Source organism: Rhagoletis pomonella, unplaced genomic scaffold, assembly GCF_013731165.1.
Source record: "Rhagoletis pomonella isolate Grant_MI unplaced genomic scaffold, Rhpom_1.0 Rhpom_scaffold_00006, whole genome shotgun sequence".
NCBI classification, from domain to species: domain Eukaryota; kingdom Metazoa; phylum Arthropoda; class Insecta; order Diptera; family Tephritidae; genus Rhagoletis; species Rhagoletis pomonella.
In genome coordinates, this window is record NW_023458560.1 from 6,459,857 (window position 1) to 6,478,509 (window position 18,653).

Genomic DNA, 18,653 nt, shown 5'->3' on the forward strand with positions numbered 1-18,653 from the left:
AAAGCTTCAAGTGACATGTGTCTGCAAGATTTAAGAGGAAAGTGCTAGGCACAAAAGAAATAAATTGCTTAATTGGAGTTTGGAAGGAGCATATACATGAATTGAGAGGCGTTCATAGAAACGTTCATGTGTATGCTACTAAGGGCCGTTTGCACCATGTCTAGTTAATTCAAACTCCCAGTTAAACATCTTTATCGACGTTATCGACACCCATCATATAACATGTGATCGATAAAGCAGTTAACGTGCTTAACTGAAGGATGTACCTCCAGTTAGCGTTAACTAGACATGGTGCAAACGGCCCTAAGTGCACCAAACTCGAAACGCAGTATGGCATTTTGCTAAATACTCGTGAATTACGGACAAGGCTAAACAATCTCACCAAAAATATCGGTAACTATGCTAGTTTGTTTTTTAACAAATACATTTCAATGAAGTCAATGTGTTTTCAGTATTGAAAGAACAAACATGGGGACAGGTGGAGAGAGCCCATTGCTATGGCAATACTACAACAAAGTCCACCAGATTCTTGGTACATATAAATCTATAAATTACAAAGAGCAGATGGACGAGAGCGCAGGTTTGTGTACATTTTATTTTGTTTGCGTATGCCGACATATACTTTAAAGATATGTATATTATTTGCAGAGCATTGGGTCGTCGACGATCCGGATTCGTGCCAGTAGAGTGCTTATATATAGAGACTGAAGAGTTAGTTATACCCCAGGTGCCCGAAAATCAGCCCATTTCTTCGGCATCCACCGCACAGCTTCCATCTTCGACATACTCTACTTCGCCTTCATCTCCATCTTTCTCAATGCCTCCATCTACGGCTTCCGTAGATAAATCGCTATCACCGGGTAATCTGGCAGGACCAAGCTCAGCTAAAAAGAAAAAAACAGACACCGACATTTTGGAAGTTGTATAAAAAGACCAAAAAATAATTGAACATTTTTTAAAACAAACATTGGAAAATGATCAAAAAACAATTGAATTGCTGCAAGAAAATAATAAATTGCTGCCAGAACTTATAAAAAAATAAGTTGTATAGTTAGGGCTGCCAGACGTCCCGGTTTTCCCGGACATGTCCCGGTTTTAGACTATTTGTCCCGGTGTCCCGGTCCAACCTTAAAATGTCCCGGGTTTCGTTTAAGTGTCCCGGTTTTCCATTTGATTGCACAAATTTTGCATAAAAATGACTACACTGAGAGATAAAACGCGTTGTAATATTAAGAAAAATTTTATGAATTTACTGGGGGAAATAACGCATAGTAAACATGAATATTTTTTATTTGATTATCATATTAAAATTTTCGTATTTAAAAACAACACGCACACGTGGTGTTGAATCAAACTGAACATTTGAATGCACATTTACATGTCTGGCTGTAGCTGAATGCACGAAGATGCTTGCCACAATTTGCTAATTTCCAGAGCGTCAGGGTTCAAATCCCATTACAGGCAGCATGGAATTTAAATATTTTTTAACTTATTTATGAAAAAGCATCCCTTAAGTGCAAAGCGTTTCATTTTAATATTGGCGTATTTCAATTGCATAATTCTATACTAAATACTAAAATTTGTATACTTAAATTTATTACGAGTTGGGTTGGTGCTCTTTCATATGCGATTTTTTTTTTAATGTAGCACGTTTTGCACAAGCAATAGTAAATGATTAATATAAGTATGTACCTAAATACGTTAAAATGACATGCACAGAGTTTTACAAGTATATTAAGCAAAAGTCAGAAGTTTTGAAACAAGTTCACAGCAACGAAACAAATGACTGATATTTTAATGTTACCTTGTATTTAATTTTTTTTCTTTCGTGAGACCTAGATTACTTATAAGTACCGTGCCGTACAAAATTATTGGCTCGGAGACTCTTTCATCTGATCACAATTTCTAATCAGATCTTTTAGAAAAATTTTGAAAATGTAGCTTTTGAGCCAATTAGTAAAGTGCAAGTCCCAAGTTACCAGAAAATTTCGTTGATTTTTTGCAATTATTTATTTTTGGCTGACAGTGTCTTCCACATACAAAAAAATGTCGAACATAGTTTGTATGGAAGAAACTCTCAGTAAAAGCAATACCAAAAATCAACTAAATTTTTATGGGCTGCAAAGCTTCATTTTCAAAATTTTTATAAAAAAGCCTGAATAGAAAGTTGCGAATTTGTATCCAAATTTATTGCATTTTCCCGAGTTTTGCACAAAGCTTATAAATTTTATTTTTATGTTTTCTGATGTATTTTGTATAAACTGTATTTTTATAAGGAACAAAAAAGGTACATGCATTGTGAAAAATTCTCTGGGCTTTAGTTGTGATAAATTGTTTTGTTTTGCTGGTGTACGTTGTAATGATCTCATGATCTCATTTTTTATGTTTTTTTTTGTTTGTCAAAATAAAATTTTACTACATCCTTTTGTACGTAATTTTTGTCGAAACGGGAGGGAAGGGAGCGAGAGGCCTCTCCCCCCCTTAAGTGTCCCGGTTTGGCAACAGAGATATCTGGCAGCCCTATGTATAGTACACGATGTGTACGACCGGGATCTACCCAGTTAATATTAAAATTAAAAAGTATTTTGTTTTTCGTGAAGAAATTAAATGAATTAAAAGTTCATTTTGTGTTGTAAATTCATTTACTTTGATTTAAAAGATGTGGCGGTGTGGCAGGAGCGTAACTTGTGAAGACGTTTTGTTAACGGCACGTTACTGCATCAAAGTTGGAAATATTAAAAGGTCGTGGCCCGTCATCGGGAAATAGTTTATCGTAGTGCATCCTACTAATCAGGGCTGCCACAAAACCCATCGTAGTGCGATTTTTCGTGAAATCTGCGAAAATACTATCATTGAATTCGAATAGCTACGAACGTAGCGTATTCTTATGGTGACCATATTAACCAACGTAAAATAGAGGACATATTTTCAAAATGATTTGGAAAAACGTACATCAACTTGTATGATACAAGTACCTCAAGCATATTTAGATCAAATATTTACCAGTTAATTATATTATTTAATTGCACAAGTTCCACTTCTCGAAAGGCACTGTAACCGGATTTTAACCGATTCCGAAAAATGAAACCAAATTCTCATAAAGGACTTCGCCATCCTTTGCTGCCAAAATGCCTTTATCATTATTCATACTTCACGACAAAGCCAGCGGGGGTTTATTGTTCTTTATCAGTGGAACTGGAAACTCAGCGTGCTTTTGTGAACAATGAATTTTACTCAAAGTAGATTAATTTTTTTATGAAAATGTCTAAATATTAATAAATTTTTTTTAATTATTAAAATTCCCCCCACCAGTATTAGCAATGATTCGTGATTTATAGATTGTACAAAGATTACCGATTAAATAAAACCCTTAAGTGGGGTGCGAAAGAAACTAGCGAAGGTTTTCATTATATTTTATAAGGGACAATTTTATTTTGTCATATTCTCTGTTTAAAAATTGACCTCTGCAAAATCCAAAGCTCATTTAAAGTACAATTTAAGAAATAAAGGACAAATGGCGTCCTTTATTTTGACAAAAATTATAAAGGACAGGGGGTTAAAATAAAGGACTGCCCTTTAAAATAAAGGACTGCCCTTTAAAATAAAGGACGGATGGTCACCGTACGTATACTTAGAATATACACGTTCGTAGCAAATCGGATTCAGTGATCGCGTTTTCGTAGATTTCACGAAAAATCGGACTACGATCTGTGATAGCCACTAATATCTTAAATGTATATAAAAATGAATGTGTGTGTGTCTTTTATAGGCCTAGGGGAAAAGTAGCATATATATTATTTGGGAAAAGTGGGCGGTGCCGCACCTCCAGGCGTTTAGATATTTATTTCAGGCATTTAGTGCATTTTAGATCAAGTTATACTTCATTTTGGAAAGGTGGGAATTGTCACGCCTCATACAGTAAAACTTTTGCTGTTTTCTTTGTGCGCGTAAAAACTACTACACAGATTTAAACGAAATTTGAAAGGATTTTAAGGAAATACACAGAGAAGGTTGATGTATACGTTTTTGCTTTTCAGCGCTGTTTTTGCATTCACCAAAGCATTTGCTAGTATTTTATTAAAAATATGTTCAACGAAGACTAATACACATACATTAGTAAATATACAAATAAACTTAATTTTAATAAAATGGATCATCAAAGCATTCCTTAGAAGCATGATGGGGTTGTTGTCGTACCTTATCTTTAAAAACTTCTATCCAATTTGCATTTATATGGTCATTATTACTGTTGCAAATATTGTGCAAAATGCAAGCAGCTTTGACAACAACGTTGACGTTCTTCATATGAATCTCCATGCCTCGCCCAACTCTTCTAAACCTAGCTTAAAGTTGACGCATTCTCTACGACACGACGGCACGAAGAAAGACGTTTGTTGAAAATCTTTTCATTTTCGTTTTGATCAGCACTAAAAGGAAAGGGCTTCATTACAAATTTTGTCAGCCTAAATGCTGACTCTCCTATAAGCAAAACAGGAACTTCAACGCCCTCAATTGTTTTTGTATGTCGCTTAAATGCTTCATGATTTTCATGTATAGATTTCAGCTTCGACGCTTCAAATATTGCTGAATCGTCCAAATATTGCTATTCGTCCAGGTGCATCCACATTTATATACGTAAACCAGCATCGCTAATCCACGCTTGCAAAAAGTAATATAGAGTACCACCCCTTGTAATTATGAAAGTCAATAGCTTAATTTTTGTTGGGCTGCACTTCAATATGAGATCCATCAATGGTTCCATAGCTTTGTGGAAATCCCAAACGCTCAAACCCCGATACAATTTCGGTTATTTTAGAATTTGTTGGAGGCTATACATCAAAAGACACTTTTATCAAAGATGTACATATGGCCCGGCAAACATCAAGGACTATTTCTCCGGCGGTGGATCTTCTCACACCAAATAAACTAGCAATAGTTCGATAATCCGAAGAAGAACCCAATGCGTACAAAGCTATACCCAGCCTTTTTTCCAATGGAATTGCATACCTCCAAAAGGTATCTTTTCGCTTTGCACTTCAATCGATAAAATTTCAAGAGCCGCTGCCCTAATATAGTGCTCGCTGTATGTTAATAAGCCTAAAATCACTTGAGAATAGAAGATCAATTCAGTCTCTAATGTTTTACGATGTAATTAATGGATTCATTGATTGTTCCGAACTTCTAGGGTTGATTAGTTTTAATATACCCAGCAAAGCTCTTCGATTTCACAAACCATTTTATCTTCCTGTAGCCACAGCTAATTATTTTTCTCATGCACCAATATTCAGAGCGCTTTTAGAGTATAATACAATCTCAAAAAAATTAAATATTGATTTTTCATCACAAAGATCTGTTTTTAAGTCAGCCATAGATGATCCGTATCGTTACTTTTAATTTTCCATAAAGGGTTTTCATCTGCGTATACATTAGATTTAAGAAAATTGTATATATACCTCTAGTCTGTAAAATATACCATGTCATAGACTGAATAAATCGAAATAGAAATTTTTTACGCAAATGCTCCAATGACTTGACGAGGTAATCAAACCTGGCTTTTGTTTACACGAAACTTGTTTTTATAGGTTTCGTTGTCTAGTTTCGGAACTTCAACCTCCCAGAATGTGGATGCTTCAACCTGTTGGAAGAGTTTATTGGCATGAACATATAACAACCACTTTTATGTATGCACATATGTATTTATTTATAACAATACTCACACACGTCCAAAAACGCCTGTATTTCTTTTTCTTTTTGTTAAGCATTAACAAAGTTCTTTTTCTTTTCAAGCAATTGTACATAAGAATTGCATTTCGCAAAGATAATTTCTTTTTTCGAATAAAATATATAATTTTATTATTATTGTTGATAATAGCGCTTAAAATTTTTCCCACTTCCATTTTTTCCGAATGCATATTACCAAATGTCAAAGCAAAAACATCAGTATTCGTACTAAATTCTGTCACATCGAAATAGTATCAAAATCCATAGTATGCATACCATGGTGTACAAACCACATGTCTGTCAGGGCTATAAGAATGTCAGAATAGCTGTACTTCGGTGTATTTCCCCTCCGTAATTGGAATTCTGTGTAATTTTACTATGAATTTATGTATATGTCTAATAGGCAACATAAGCGGTGTGTCTGACTCCCGAGTCAACTGTGTACATGTTGACTCGACTTTCTACTACACACAGTTGAGTCATTCAAAGTCATACCAGAGACATGTCGGTGTAACTAACACATATTTATTTTTACTTAACATATCCAAATCGACTCGCAAATCAAACGCACCGTGTATGCCGCCTATAAAGAACCCCTCATAAAAGTGATTTACTGTAATAGTTAATTAATAATTTGTATATTAAGAAATATATATTATAAAAGAAATTTAATTTTGTGGCACTTTCATATTCTTTTCGGCACAATTTCTGAATACCATTAGGCACATTTTGTAATTTTGAAATTCTTTCGCTGATTGTACCTCACACGAATCATGCATGCATGTACGTACATACACACGCAACACACTTTAGTATCGATACGAAAAACAGTTTCGTTACCGCACAATGTGTTGTGTTGTATTCGGGGAGTTCACAGTTCGTTATAAATAATTGGGGTGTTCACAGTTCGTTCCAAATTGTGTCTGAAAAAGTAGACGTCTACATTTTGAGACATCTTTAGCATCAAACTGTGAGCACCCCTTTCTAGCAGTCGTCGCAAAATCGTCTCAAAACTTTGCTAGTGTTGCCAGACATTTCTTCTTTGCGGGCTTTTTTTATATGTCGCCTTTCGATTTTGTTTCTGAAAAATTTTAATTATTTAACTTAATTACCAATTCCTAATATTTGTTATTTCTTTTCCTTGATTTGTTTCTTTTCATCAGAAATTGCGCTCAAATTAAATGCAAATACAGAAAACGTGCCCAATAAATAAAAAAAAATGCGATTAGTATTGCCATAATGCAACCCTGCTGCGAGGTTTCAAAATGTAGACGCGTAAAAGACATACCTTTGAGTGTGAAAAAATGTAGACGGCGTCGTTTTCCAATTTTGTATGGGAAACAACAACACCACAGATTTTACGGTTAGAAAACGTCTTAAAATGTAGACGGCTACATTTTGAGACACTATTTTGAACGAACTGTGAACACCCCAAGTGTCTTAAAATGTAGATGTCTACATTTTGATACGTTTTCTAACCGTAAAATCTGTGGCGTTGTTGTTTCACATATAAAATTGTAAAACGACGCTGTCTACATTTTGTCACACTAAAAGGTATGTTTTTTTACGCGTCTACATTTTGCAACTTCGCAGTAGGGTTGCATTAAGGCAATGTCAATCAATTGTTTTTAGTTTATTGGGGACGGTTTACGTATTTGCATTTGATTTGAGCGCAATGGCTGATGAAAACAAACAAATCAAGGAGAAGAACGAACAAATATTAGCAATCGGTAATTAAGTTAAACAATTAAAATTTTTCAGAACCAAAATCGAAAGGCGACATATATAAAATGGACGCAAAAAAATGTCTGGCAACACCAGTAAAGTTTTGCGACGATTTTGCTACGACTGCTAGAAAGGAGTGCTCACAGTTTGATGCTAAAAGTGTCTCAAAATGTAGACGTATACATTTTGAGACACAATTTAGTACGAACTGTGAACACCCCAATTGATTCACGTTGATGGTGCATATACGGAACATGCGAGTAACGAGATTATTATGTGAGTAACGAAACGAATCTTGCAGCGTAAGGAAATGTTCGTTTGTACATGTGTATGCATACATGTACATATATACATATGTATACACGCAACATAGTTTTGTATCGATTCGAACAATTGGGGTGTTCACAGTTCGTTCCAAATAGTGTCTCAAAATGTAGACGTCTACATTTTAAGACGTTTTCTAACCGTAAAATCTGTGGTGTTGTTGTTTCCCATACAAAATTGGAAAACGACGCCGTCTACATTTTGTCACACTCAAAGGTATGTTTTTTACGCGTCTACATTTTGCAACCTCTCGCAGCAGGGTTGCATTATGGCAATACCAATCGCATTTTTTTTATTTATTGGGCACGTTTTCTGTATTTGCATTTAATTTGAGCGCAATTTCTGATGAAAAGAAACAAATCAAGGAAAAGAAATAACAAATATTAGGAATTGGTAATTAAGTTAAATAATTACAATTTTTCAGAAACAAAATCGAAAGGCGACATATAAAAAAGCACGCAAAGAAGAAATGTCTGGCAACACCACTAAAGTTTTGAGACGATTTTGCGACGACTGCTAGAAAGGGGTGCTCACAGTTTGATGCTAAAGATGTCTCAAAATGTAGACGTCTACATTTTCAGACACTATTTGGAACGAACTGTGAACACCCCAAATTTGATACGATCAAGCACTTGTACCTCACACGAATCATGCCCTGCAAAAAGTTGAGGACATGGTGGTCCACTGGGTCGTAGTTTTGAAGTATGTCCAAAAGGACCAGGTTGCACATTGTAACTTGTTATGCTGACCTGGACCACTTCACTAGTTCTAGTTCACTGATTACTAGTGTTGGTTACAAGGTAGCGTGGTCCTGTAGTAGTATTTAACCTAGTCCCACTTTTTGCAGGGTGCATGCGTGTACGTACATACACACGCAACACACTTTAGTATCGATACGAAAAACATAATACGTTTATGCGGCAGAATTTACGAATTCTTCATTTCATGAATTCAAAAATGGTTCCGTTTATGCATAATTCGCGTATACATGAAATTATGTGTTTTGAAAAAGTGGCAGCGCACCAGCGAAAAACTAAACAGGAGGGTTGTGGGTTTTTTAGTACTTATTTGAATTTGAAAATGGCGTTGGTACCAGGAAATGGTCCATGTTATATTTAAATTGGTTTTAGTTCATTTGAATTCCTTTTATTTGAATTTATTTCATATTATAACAAATCCACGTACCTTTTCCAGTGGTTTAAGTCATGGGCATGCCACTACATGCTTTTGATCGAAAAACTTCATAACCCTAGAAAACAGCTGTTTGTTAACCTTGGCCTTGCCGGACTTCCACTTCACGATTTCATGAAATGGTGCCCAAATACATGGTTAATTTTCGTATATAGTTGAATTCATGATATTGTGTTTATGCAGCCAATTTTAGCCCAAATTTATGAAATGATTTCGTGGATTTGCCTACGCATAAACGTAGTAACAGTTTCGTTCCCGCACAATATGTTGTGTTGTATTGATTCACGTTGATGGTGCATATACGGAACATGCGAGTAACGATATTATTATGTGAGTAACGATTCGGTACTTCGAGTTAGGGGTTGTATTCTTTACTCAGTAACGAATACATACGGTTTGCTACAGCTCTAATATATATACACATCTTCTTCTGATATAATAAAGGCACTCGTTTTTACCTTCCTTTTATTAGCTCGGGATGTAATTATGTAATATTGATGCGCTTAAAAGATCCAGCGATTTCTATTCCCAAGTTACATACCTGATGACAGTACGAATGGCAATTATAATAGGGAGGTTTTAGTTTTTTAAACTATAATTTTATTTCGTTACTCCAAGCAGTAGTCCGTTATTTTATTCTTACATAAACGTAGCAGGACAAATTACTTTTATTGTATTAAATATTTGTAATAACACAAATATTTGATTTTGGTTACTTCTGGGGTCCAAAAACATTTGCACAGATTTCGTTGACGATTCTGCAGCCTAGCAGCACTAGTTCATACACATTTTCGTCGTGGATTCTGCAGCCGCAAACCAAAATTCGACATCGTGTTCTTGGAGACCAAAACGGATTCATATACACATCAGCCTTTTTGGAGTCCTAACCACAAGTTTCGTTGACATTTTTAAAGTGCTATGAGCATTCATACGTTGTCGTCGTCGTCGTGGGTGCAGTCTCAGTGGCATACATACATCAACGTTGTCGAAGCACACCTTCGCTGTTACCTTCACTGTCAGCTTTACAGTCGTCGCTTTCGCAAAACTGTTCACTTTGTCGACATACATACATAAGTCAAACAGTAAGTGCATTAAGTATACTGCATGGACTAATAAATAACGTTACCAAAGGGAAACGGCCTGTCTCTGCGGGTCAATTGTTATTTTATTCGAAAAATTCAATATTTCATCGATCGCAACCGCTATTGTCAACAAAGAACAGAGCCGCAACAAGGTCCTCAAGTCGCTAGCCGGCAGTACTTGGGGCAGAGACAAAGAAACGTTTCTGGTAACATACAAGGCAATAGGCCAGCCGGTTTTAAATTACGCAGCGCCAGAGTGGTCGCCGGGGACTAGTAGGACGCAGTGGATGAAGCTGCAGACGACGCAAAACACCGCGCTACGGACAGCGACTGGATGCCCTCTGATGTCGCCTGAACACCACCTACACGTCATGGTAAAATTGCTCCCGATCAAGGAGCATAATACAGTGCTCCGCAAGCAGTTCCTTGTTGGGAGCCATAGACGTGGTCACCCAAATGAGCAGCTACTTGCAGAAGAGCCCTCGCCCAGGCACGTCAGGAGGCATCTCTACGAACTGACGGATGAAGTCCAGAGGTTCATTAAACAACCTCTGGACCCGTCAGCTTATCGACAGGCCCTGAACGGCATTCACAGGGAGTCAGTCTCGAGTTATGTACACTCCAGACCTGTGAATGCAGATACCACAATAGCCCAACTACGCTCTGGCTACTGCAGCAGGTTAAACTTATTTTTTACAAACGCAGACTGAACGCAGATGTACCAAATGAGTGTCCGGCATGCGGATAGACACCTCACGACTGGAAACATCTCTTCGTATGCCCGGAAAACCCGACAACCCTAACGCCTTTGCCCCTGTGGACCGACCCTATCGAGGCTGCACACTTCTTAGGGCTGCCGTTAGTGGAACTTGACGACAACGACTGAGATATTAACCGATCTGGGCGGGGTTGTTGTAGCCGCTACAACAACAACAACAACATTATAGCTTACACTCACTGGAAATAGAGCGTTGTATATTACCACAAAGTATTATTAAATTAAAAAAAAAAAACAAAGTTGATTCTGAAAAAGAAAACCCCGATGCCACGATTTGGGAATGCAGGTTAGAAATAATTAAATCATACTTTAAGGAAATGTTAAGAATTCAAGCTAAAATCGAAAAATTAAATCCTAAGGATGATTTTCGAAGCGATTTGGAAGAGTTGTTTGTCTCTGCTAAAGCACAAATCATTTCAATTATGACCGCTAATCAATAATGATTAGTACTGTCTTGAATTCCAATACCTTTCTTACATCGTCACATCATAATCGTTTACCACAACTAAAGCTACCACAATTTGATTGAAAATATAGTGACTATAAAAGATTTATTCGCACATTTCAGAATATGGTAAACCACGATGTTAGCATAGCCGTTGTCGATAAATTTGACTATCTATTGGATTGCTTGTCGTGGCCAGCGTCGGCGGTTATCGAACCGTTCGAGGTTAGCGATGCAAACTACCCCAAGGCTTTAGCGCGTTTAAAAGAGCGATATGACAACAATGTTTTAATTTTATGGATTATATTCCCACATTATTTAATTTGGCTAACCCTGGGATTCAGTAATTCAGTCTCATATCAAGTCACTAAATTTGGGATTAGCAATTAGTGAATATTTTTGTGACTTGAGATGATTTGGGTATTCAGTGGGAGAGAGTCACAAAAAGTTCACCAAAAATGTATGGTGAAAACAAACACAGCCAGTCAACTGATAGCGTTTATGTATGCCTTTTGCCCGCGCCACGCAAAGAGACGCAATGGCCGAATGGTCAAAGCATTAGGCTGCCGGTCGAGAGGGTCCGGGTTCGAGTCCTCCTCGAGCGTAGAGGAATTTTTTAATTTTTTTATTTAGTATTTTTTATTAGTTTAATTTTTTTTTTGAATAATCGTTAGATTTAAATGTTTTGAGAACAAAAAAAAATATTTTTTTTCAGTGGATTTGTATGATATTAAAGAATTTTGGTTTATTTCCTAATGAAATTGCTGTTGAACAAATTTCCTCGCTTAATTTTTTTTTTAAATAAAATGGAAAGAAATTATCTTTTCCTCCATATTTCTATTTTTGTGACCTGCTCTTAGCCAGCTGACAAATTAGTGACTTATTTTTGAGACTATAGACGTGAGAAAGCGTATTGAATACCAAATAGTCTCAAAATCCAAGTTCACCACCAAAAGTCACTATTAGTGACTAGAGACCGCTTACTGAATGCCAGGGTAAGATGACAAAGCCGGAGCCTTACCGATTGCGCAGCATAATTGATACTGTATCTGATGTATGCGCATCTTTATTGTCGTTGGGTTCAGCAACAGAAATAATGGCCCGTAGTCATAGTCAAAATAAAGTCGACTTTAAAGTTAGTTGCAGCTTTTTTGACAGATATCCCATTGAAAATTATGTCAAAAAGCTGCAACTAACTTTAAAGTCGACTTTATTTTGACTATGACTACGGGCCAATGAATTCAATGTTAATTCATGTGCGAATTCATTCAGAAAATGCGAATGCGAATTTTCGAAATGCGAATGTGAGAATGCGAACGCGAATGTTAATTCATCGTTTATATTACTTAAAAATTTTGTAATTTATTAGAATATTGAACGAGTGCTTGACCTCAAAGTTCAAAATGGGCACATTATATTTCAAAAAAAGTACTTTTGCTGCCTTGAGGCCCATGAGGCGATTTCTTAGAGGCTCGTATATAAGGCCGGCTGCACTAAAAAATTGCTCACTTGGAACGGCGGGTGGAGCGCTCAAATATTTGCGGCCCAGATCTGACAAATTTGTCATATTTTTGTTTAGTTTTCCACCAACCGTTTTTCTTTAAGATAGGCCTTCAATTGAGTTTTTATTTCACATTTTTTAATGTCTCCAGATTTTACATCCGAGGCTTCGCTTTCGCTGGAGGAATCTAAAATTATTTCTAGGTTGCTTATACGACTTTTAGCAGTACTTTTTAAAGGCCCATCAATGTTGCTTGATATACTACTTAACCGTTTAGCGCCTGAAGCTAAAAGCCGGTTATTGCCCCCACCCTGGTTACACAGACTAAGGGCCGGTTGCTCAAAGCCTGATTGACACTAATCACCGATTAACATCGTTATCGACGTTTTCGACTCCAAGCAAATAACATGGTGTCGGTAACGTCGATAACGATGTTTAACCGGGGATTAGTGTCAACCAGGCTTTGAGCAACCGGCCCTTAGAGCCATTTCAACAACATTAGTGTGGACACTCTGCCCATGTACACATTCCCATTCGCAAAACAGTCGTATCATTTGATGCGGATGCGAATGTCGAAGGCGAATGTGTAAAATGATACGAATCATTCGCATAACGAATGCGAATGCAAATGTTCGCAACATCCTTGGTACATATTGCGTACGTGAGTGCCGTTTTTGTATATGTGTTGTGTATATGTTTATTTATAAACGTATGTGTTCCTTTTCTTTTGTACGGTTTTATTTATAAATCTGTACTGTAATGTTTTCGGATGGTACTAGCTCTTGCTAAAATTTCAAAATCAAAAGTTACTTTTAAGTCCATTTATAAAACCACGCATATCAAAAAGTTTTTTATTTTATTTATTTTCTACTAGGCCTGGGTAACACAGTGCGGCGCCGCGCCATTGCCCTGATACCGAGATCTGAGTTACTGGCACCGATACCGATTTTCACAACTTAGTGACGCAATGGCGCCAGCAAAACCGGAACACTGGCAACACCGGGCGGCGCAAAGAACACACAAAAGCGAAGTGTCACATGTAAAATGTGCAGCACAAGGCAAATTTCTACAAGGTGGTGTTGCTAAAATTAGCCGCGGTCCTTCTGAATGTGAAAATTATGTGTTTGTTGTAGTTTTAGGTTTTGAACTTGGGTATTCTTGAGTTTTTTTTTGCCCAACCGATACCACCTTGTATTAATTCACCTTAGTTTAACACCGGAACACTGACAACGCCGGGTGTGGCAAAGAACCAGCAAAGAACACCCGAAATAGAAGTGTCTCTTGTAAAATGTGCAGCACAAGGCGAATTCATACAAGGTGGTGTTGGTAGAATTCGTCGCGGTCCTTCTGAATGTGAGAATGATGGGTTTGTTGTATTTTTGGGTTTTGAACTTGGGTATACTTGAGTTTTTTCTCAAACGATATCACCTTGTATTAATTCACTTTGGTGCAGCGTGCAGCAATAAAGGAAATGAGCTTTAGCCTGAAGAGGCGCAATTGCGCCAACACACTGTGCTGATTCCGACAGTGGCGCTGGAGTTAGTGTGTCAGCGCCAACAAACTTGCGCCGTTACCCAGGGCTATTTTCTACTGTTAGTCTTGTCTGTATAAAATTTTGCAATAGATATTAAAATAATTCAACGATATTAATAGATTGATGCACACACATGTTTTTTTTTTTTCTGGGATGACGCCCGTGAAGAGGGAACTCTCATGAGTACTACTATACCGGCATAGTAGTATGCACGACTTGCAGCCTCACAGCTACACCTGCGTACTAAAACCTCTCCACTAACCACTCTATGCATATGTATGCACATACATACGAGCACCAATTAATTTTATTTAAAGCACTGATAGGCACTGCCTTGCCCGCGGGCAAAGCTCTTTTAAGCTCTCTATACATTTTGTATAGGCGCGAGCAGAGTTAAAGCTCTCTCTGCCCAACGCTGATTTTAAGAAATAGCGTGTCGTCCATTTCTGCTGTAGCGTACGTAGTGCATGGGGCGACATCTACCTCTCAACTGTAGAGGTAGATGACGCCCTATGCACTATGCTTTTTTATAGGAACTTTGGGAAGCAAAGGTTTTATGGTGTCTGGACCCACAACATTGAAAGTTTCTCGACCCACAACATTGAAAGTTTCTGGAGAAACAACATTGCAAGTTGATAAAAGCGTTGTAACAAGAGTACCGATCATGGCCTACGTGGGAAAATTTCTATTATGTACTAAGACGTCGCTGTCAGTTTTTAGAACAGCGAGTAAGAAAATGCGATTCATCTGGGGATCAACGGGAAATAAAGCCAAGAAATAACTCACATAAGCCTGCGCATTTCTTTGTCAGCTCACAATCTATTAGTTTCTACTGCAACAAAACTGATTACACTTTAGGCAACTGCTCTTCGTTCCTATCACTACAAGTTTCGCAACGATTTAACTTCGTGAAGCGCCCTTCACTTTGTATTAACTGCCTTCGTAAAGGTCATGTCGTATCAAAATGTCCATTTAAATTTAAATGCAGAGTTTGTAGAGCCGCACACCACACACATTTGCACTTTTTTCTCCATCGGGGCCGAGTATACAATCGGCTTCAACCGAATTTCCAGCAAGCTCAAATCCCCCTGCGATATCAGTGGTAACCCGTTCATTTAACCGAGCAATTATTACTACAGTAATCGTGATTATCAGAGATAAGTATGGAGATTATCAGCATATTGGCTCGCTCCTAGACTCGTGTTCCGAATTAAACTTTATTACAGAAGACTCGGAAAACGGCTTCAACTGAATTGGAAGCATAATGTTCAGGAAGTGTCTGGTGTAGGGCGAATTCGTACTCAATTTAAGCACTCTGTCTCGACTACTATTAAATCCCGATTAACCAACTTTCAGCGGACCCTAACATTTGCTATAACAAAAACAATTTCTGCCCAGTTATCTGTAGTAAAGACTGGAATATACCAAAAGGTATACAGCTTGCAGACCCTTATTTATTTAAGCCTCAACAAGTAGATCTTTTAATTAGTACAGACATATATTTTTAAGCACTGCTTGACGGAAGGATGTCGCTAGGAGAGGGTCTACCGTGCGCCGCTAACACTGTTTTTGGATGGGTAATTGGAGGCCAACAGCGCTCAACTCAACCACCTCGTAGCGTAGCATGTAATATGGCTTTTGAAGCTGCAACCGATTCCATGTTATCAAAATTTTTGGGAAATAGAAGAGCTTGTTCCGAAAGCGAGGAGCATTTTATAAAGAATGTGACTGTTGATACCGAAGGGCGCATATAAGTTCGCCTTCCGTTTAAACTAGTCATAGACACTTTGGGCGAGAAACACGAGACTGATCGTAAAAGATTTTTGTCCTTAGAAAGGCGCCTTAAAAATCAACTTGATCTTAAAAGAATGTACACAGATTTCATGGACGAATATCAAGCACTAGGCCATATGTCTCCGACAGCTCACTATTTTATCCCTCACCATTGTGTACTTAAGCCACAAAGTGAGTCCATAAATCTCAGGGTAGTGAATGACGCGTCTGCTCGCACATCATCCAAAATATCATTAAATGATATCCTAATGGTGGGACCTACCATACAGCAGGAGTTGACACTTACTCTTCTTTCGTTTCGTTTGGAGAAAAGATATTGATGACCCGATTCGCATTTTTCAGCTGAACAGATTGTTTGCAAACGTCAAGCTGTGACGTTGTACTTTATTGTGCTCTGATTTTGGCTTTCTATTTGCCAAGCTTATTGTGCTAATTTTTAGTTAAAGTAGTGATAAAAAGGGCTTATAAGCATCTTAGTGTGAAATAATTGAAGCTAAGTGAAAGCTATTGTGTTTTATATTAAACTAAATTTAATTTAATTTCACTAGCATACATTCTAATCTTGCCGAGTCATTTGTTGCTATCATTGTGGTTGTATCCTTTGTAGTTAACTGAATTCATTTTGTTTTTGCACATTTGTTCTACTCTTTTTGTTTACTTCTTCTAGTAATTCTTGTCACAGCTGTTTGCGTTGCGTTTATTAAGTGTCATAATTACTGTGATACTCAAACTGTTCGCTACATTTATTTAAAGCTATTTACATCAGCTCCTTAACTGTTATAATTTATTTGTTTGTCTGTTTATTAACGAGTGTTATTACATACATCTTTCAATATGAAGTGCGATCTTGATACTACTGACTGTGTGATGTTATTTACCATCTGAAATGTGCTAGTTTGACGGGAAGAATTCTGGACGCTATTAACGATGGCAAGGGAGCGTGTAACGAAATCTGCTTCGGAGAATAACGAGCCTGAAGTATCTCCCCCTTCCCCCCATTAAAGTGGTGGCATCATCTTCAAAGCATCCAGGGTAGGGACGCCTCAACTTCTTACGCAGTAACTCAACCCCTTCCGCCGGTACTCCAGTCTGATACAAGGAAACTAGTTGTTGTTCCGCCAAAGAAGTCAATCTTTGTCTCTAGATTTTCGAGAGACACTACCGAAGACGATATAAAGCTTTATATCTCATCAAAAATTACAACTGTCGACTTAAGCATCAGAAAATTTAATTTTAAATATGAAAGAAATATTGCTTCATTTAAAATTGACGTAAATTTAGATAATTTTAATGCGCTGCTTAGTAGTTCTTTTTGGCCCCCCGGAGCTTTCGTTCGTGAATTCGAATATAGGCCCAAAAAAGGAAATCACTTAGCTAATATTCCCCGTCATAACGCTGAATCAAAAAACTAATTATTAAATCTGCTTTAAGTATTTATTACCAAAATGTAAGAGGCTTATATACTAAATTAACGAAATTATACCTTAAAGGCCTTGAATGTAATTATAATATTCTTTCTTTTACTGAAACTTGGCTGAAACCTCACATTTGCAATTCTGAGATTCTTCCAAATAATTATATTATTTATAGACAAAATAGGGAGGACAGAATCGGCGGTGGCGTACTCTTTGCTGTAGACTCTTCAATACCATCTGAAGAAGTTAGTCTTCCACACATTGATTCAGTAGAATTCAAATGCATTCGTGTACAGGCTGGAAAAGGGTCTATTTACTTAGCTCTATGCTATATCCCTCTCCGTTCTGACACATTGGTGTATTCACGACTCATCTCTTTACTGAAATCAGTTAATTTACTGACTAAACCATGTGATTGAATGATTGTGTTGGGTAATTTTAGTTTACCAAGCATATCATGGAACATCATTGACAATGATATCGTACCTTTCGCGTATACTGCGTGCAACAACGTATTCTTAAAGGAGATGGCTGAACTCTGCCTTACTCAGGTTAATGTACTTCTCAATAAGTTTGGTAAAGTATTAGATCTTGTTTATGTTGATGATGCATCTAAGTCCATTGTAAATAAGCGTGATCCACTAGTTTTGCCCGAAGATGTCTACCACCCTGCTATGGAGGTATCTTACGAGGTTATAAGAGATGGTCAAAATTGCAGCACCCAAGCATACGAACCAAATATTCGCTTTGATTTTTCGAAGCCAACTTTAAAAAGCTTAACAAAGAACTGTCTAAATTGTCGTGGCCTGCATATAAAGAAAATATTGAACAAAGCGTTGCACTTTTTATCTTTACTTTACATAAATTATTTGAAAAGCATGTGCCTAAACGCATGTATGTTCCTGAAGAGCAAACACAGTTATGGTTCACTAAAGAACTGAGAAATTAGAAAAACAAAGTCGCGTTATGTTAGATTACACAAAAAACAGGTTTACACTCATACTATGTAAAATACTCACTTTTGCGCCATAAGTTTTTTGAATTAAACTATAAGTGTTATAAAGCTTACTTGTGTAAAATCAAAGGGCGTATAATATATAACCCCAAATCTTTTTATGACTTCGTAAACTCCAAGCGAAATGT

The 18,653-nt window shown here is 37.2% G+C and overlaps 1 protein-coding gene and 1 long non-coding RNA gene across 4 annotated transcripts in view; both read left to right on the top strand.

Annotated features, from left to right (window-relative positions):
- Nucleotides 1-18,653, top strand: part of LOC118740338 (ATP-binding cassette sub-family G member 4) — a 559,608-nt gene that overhangs the window by 462,334 nt on the left and 78,621 nt on the right. The gene's annotated exons all lie outside the window — the stretch shown is intronic.
- Nucleotides 312-928, top strand: LOC118740344. Its single transcript, XR_004993119.1, has 3 exons — nucleotides 312-393; nucleotides 453-580; nucleotides 649-928. It is a non-coding gene; the product is annotated as an uncharacterized LOC118740344 (long non-coding RNA).